Source organism: Octopus bimaculoides, chromosome 9, assembly GCF_001194135.2.
Source record: "Octopus bimaculoides isolate UCB-OBI-ISO-001 chromosome 9, ASM119413v2, whole genome shotgun sequence".
NCBI classification, from domain to species: Eukaryota; Metazoa; Mollusca; class Cephalopoda; order Octopoda; family Octopodidae; genus Octopus; species Octopus bimaculoides.
The window spans coordinates 38,449,947-38,454,907 of NC_068989.1; the positions used below are offsets into that span (position 1 = coordinate 38,449,947).

A 4,961-nucleotide genomic window follows, 5' to 3' on the forward strand; every position below is an offset into this window, starting at 1 on the left:
AATTGCCTCGAGTTCTGCTGTCCGCTGAACACTGTGTGGTGACCACAACTATACTTTATTTATAAAACTGCCAAGACATCACAAAAACTGTTACTCAGAGTTTCTTGTTGGTCGGACAGATTTGGTTGAGTATAGAACAAAATATGGTTATATGCATAAATATACAATTACGTTGATAGATTTAAAATCATATGATTTTAAATAGTAATTGTAATTTCATATAACTGGTTATTGAAAAGACTGTTAGTTGAAGGGACCAATGATACAACGCCATTTTCAAATGTGTGTCTATCAACATAATTGTATATTTATGCATATAACCGTATTTTGTTCCATTCTCAACTAAATCTGTCCAACGAATGGGCATGTCAAACTCTGAGTAACAGTTTTTGTGATGTTTTTGTAGCTTTATAAATGCAACATATTACTCTACTTCTGGTATTCAAGTTCTGTTTTTTCCACCTTATTTCACATTTATTTAATTACTCTGGTATATATATATATATATATATATATATATATATTTGTGTCACATTGTGGACCCAGTCTGTTAGCTGTTTAGCTGTGTGTACCACTGTCGAGACAATTTATCATACTGCTATGCATATGTCTCATAGATCTCTCTCTCTCTCTCTCTCTCTCTCACTCACACACACACAAGCATTTATTAAAGTGAGTGAACAAACAAATAACAGTAACACTCAACACTTGGAGTTGTGTGCATTGAGAAGAGCTGGACCTGTTTTTACCATGAAACTTTATGTACCATGAGAAGCTAAGCCAAACACTCAGTATGTTTATATTTATGTATTGTTACATTTCGGGATGGTCATTTTTTTTTCTCTTCCAAATAACCACACTCACAATATACTCCTTATTCACTTCAGCTTAATTATCATTATTTTAGTGTCTTTTGTCTTAAATCTTTCGTCACACATCCTGTGATCTCTTCAACAACTCTCCATCCCACATGTTTCCTCCTGTCCTGTTTAGTCCATTCTCCAGTGAGTGGAGTGTGGTTATTTGGGGGAAAAAAAAAAAAAATGACCATCTCGAAATATACAATATCTTTTTCACCACCCAATTTCATATAAGGAAGCTTGCAAAACGAATAAATGAATGAATGAGTGAATAAATGAATGAATGAATTAATTAATGTATGTGTGTGTGTGCGTATGTGTGTGTGTGTTTGTGTGTGTGTGTATGTACATATGAATGAAGTCAGGTGGCTGAGTGGTTAGGGTATTTAGTTCATGATTGTAAGGTCATGAGCGTGATTTCTGGCAGGCATTGTGATCTTGAAAGACTTTTATTTCACATTGCCCCAGTTCACTCAACTGGCAAAAATGAGCTGGTAATTCAAAAGACCAGCCATGTCACATTGTGTCATGTTCAATCTCCCTGAGAACTATGTTAAGGGTGCATGTACTTGTGGAGTACTCAGCTACTTCCATGTTAATTTCAGGAGTAGGCTGTTCTGTTGATCAGATCAACTGGAACACTCATTGTCATAACTGATGGAGTGCCAGTTATGTATTATATGCACGTTATGTATTATATGTATGTGTGTGTATACATGTATGCATAAGAAGGTAACTTGTGAACTACATAGTTTCAAGTTCAGACCCATTACACAGCAAGTTGGGTAAGTGTCTTCTACTGTGGCCTCAGACCAACCAATGCTTTATGAATGACTTTGGTAGAATGACTGGAAATGTATGAACCATTGTGTGTATGTGTGTGTGTGCATGCATGAATGTTTACATTTTGCATACTTCCCACAAAATACCACTGAACTACAAGCAGTGAAGTTTATCATTTCTCTATCAACAAATCATCTGCAAACTCTGTACTTCTGAAGACATGTGGAATAAGAGATCCCTTACTTGAAAAACAGCGAAGGATAGGATTAGTGAGAAGAAGGATATCCAGCTGCAAAACAATGTCTCAATAATATATATTCATATAATTCATTCAGGGAAAAATGGACATGAAGAACAAATGAATGAATGTAGGATACAGTGTGTTCATCTGAAAGACATTGGTCAAAAGCATAATACCAAAGGACAAATTTGTTGTAAGACATATTCATACAAAGACAAAATGACCAAAATACAGATAGATTAGAAACATATTAGTTACTGAATATATCTTTTAAAGTGTTTGATGTTTACTAATATTAGTATAGCTCCGTATTTGCACAAAATCATACAAATACTTAACATAAACTGGGTTTCTTTAATGATAAGAACCAATTACATTTTGAAAAGAAACACATTTTTTTCAAGTTATCTGGTTTGGGATAAGAAAATAAACATCAATAGAAATACATTAAAACTTAATCTCAACTAAGTTTTTAATACAAATGATTTTAAAATGATAAGAACAAATTATTTTTTAAGTAATACATATTTTCAATTATATTTTTATGTATGTATGGGTGTGTTCATTATGTATAGTGTCCTGTACAACAGATAGATAAATATTCAAAATTTTTTAATGGAAATCATAATTTCTAACATAGACACATGACTGCAACCTTTATGAGTGGAGTGTAGTTAACTACATCTCAAGAATTGGGTTGCTACTTATGTTATTGAGCCCTAAAGGATAACAGGCAAAGCTGGTCATGGCAGAATTTGATTGAAGAAGCTAAAGGGATGGAACACAATGCTACAGTGTATTGCATGGCTCTTTATGCTTTTCTTTCTTGCACTGTATGTGTTCTGCCATTCTTAATTTTAATATTTTACTGTCCATTTGAGCTTTGATTTTTTTATAGCCTGATTCTTAATGTCCATCCTGTTTCTTCTTTACAGTATAAAATCTTTGGCAAACACATAAACAGGTAACATACCAAGTAACTTGCAATACAAAAGGGTGCCCTCAACTGAGAGGGAGTATAGTAGAGAGGGAGGTGACTTTATGCTTGAGTTGAAGTATGATAGAAGGGACAGGAACAGGCTTTTTGCTGTATTCTGTTTTTTAGTTTCACCAAAAAACAGAACCAGAATCTTTAACTTCTGCTCTTTATGCATAATTTTACTGTAGTGAAGAATTTACAGGGTGTTGCATTACTCCTGGTCACTATTCGAGTGTTCTATGTTCCAAAAACTGACTGCTTCATTCAGCTACACCATATGGTGAGGTAGTCACAGGGAACCCTAGTTCTGCCTCAAGTTTGAAAGTCGATGTAGATTTTGTATGATGTGCAGTATTATTGTTTCTCAGGAGTGTATTCCTTAAATGGGAAATTCCTTCTTTATATGCTAGTCTAGATTGTTTTGGCTCCAAATTGTAGACAAGTTCCAATTCCTCTTTTAATACAAAATGGGGGGTGATATTTATACATTGTGTAAAGCTCTGTAGACTTCATATACTCCTATCTGACTTTGTTAGTTGTACAAGTATGTCACTGAATAGAGGGTGATTATTGCATCATTCTCTTGGAAATAGACGTAGGTGTCTGTTTTGAGCCTATGGTATCATGAGGCTGGATCTTATCTATATTTTTAAGGCATTTAGGCTGAAAGTACAGGGCCCCATACCCCACTGGACAGTGTGCTGGTCCATCACAGGGTTAACCCTCAAGTTCTTCTGGTACTCATTTTCAACTGAATATGCTGGAGCAACATGAAATGAACTACCTTGCTAAAGAATCCAATGACTGTGAGCCCAGAACTTTAATCACTAGGCAATGTGCCTTCACTGGAAACTGATACTAACTTCATTCATATTCTAATCAACTTGGATACTCCCTTGGCATTGATAGATTATAAATGTGTTATCCACCAAACTGCAGGTTTAATATTTCAGTATTCAGTGCTATGGCTGTGATGTCAAGGTGTGGTGTTTAAGGTTGGTGGTTAATGAAAATGTATTTCTAGGGATGCTTGATATTGATTGGTTGGCTAAGCAGCCAATCACATGAGACTACTGTGGCTTAGTCATGATGTTTACTTGGCTATACCAGTGATCTGGTTTTGAATTTACTACAAATCCTTTATAACCTTTATTACCAGTGATAATGGTGGACCTACAGGTATTTCTTCCACTTGACATTTTGCTTCTTTTGAATACAATGCCACATTTGAAATTTATTTCAACTGTTGTTCTTTATTCATAATGGAAGCTTCATCCCTGAATAAGACATATTCCCTTTCTCACTCCACACCTGTTTTTAGCAAGTCTTCATTTTTATATTATTCCTTCCATTTTGCTTCTTTTGAATACAATGCCACATTTTCATGGTATCTATCTGCATCTCTTTTCTTGAAATTTTTATTTGCTTCCAGTCTTGCTCTGTGAACAAACAAAGATTTTGTGATTGCAACAAGACTGACTACATATTAGCTGGAAAATAACTCTGATAATGATATGTAGAGTATTTATTGATGATAATTAGTGCAACCTTGATTAGGATGAATATTATACTGTATATGTGTTCCAAGTTATAATGGCATTACATAAATCTTCTGCTGTTATTGTTGAGTCCCATTTCAATCCTGCCAGAGCAGCCCTATCATCAAAGTTATTCCAGCTATGATCGTCCTGTTTTATTTCTTTTTTAATATAGGAGTGCATGCATAACTAAATTATTCATTGGCCAATGTGTCCATTTATTCCCCAAGGTAGTTGAGTGTGGTTTAAAGAAGATTTAGCTGTTATTTCCAGCAGATCAGGAGACCATTTAGAGGCTTTTTGTATTAGGTCATAAACTTATCATATTGACTGTCTGTGAAATATATTTTGTTTTTCATTAAAAGGACATTTTTTTCTTTCTACTTTCATTTATAATAGTCATAAGCGTGATCGTTACCAACGTCGCCTTCCTGGCACTTGTGCCAGTGGTACGTGAAAAGACATTTGAGCGAGATCATTGCCAGTGCCCCTGGACTGACTCCTGTGGCACATAAAATACACCATTTCGAGCATGGCCATTGCCAGTACTGCCTGACTGG

At 34.9% G+C, this 4,961-nt stretch overlaps 1 protein-coding gene across 1 annotated transcript in view; it reads left to right on the plus strand.

Annotated features, from left to right (window-relative positions):
- The window catches only part of LOC106869101 (endoplasmic reticulum aminopeptidase 1), a 1,169,084-nt gene that overhangs the window by 219,212 nt on the left and 944,911 nt on the right, over nt 1-4,961 (plus strand). The gene's annotated exons all lie outside the window — the stretch shown is intronic.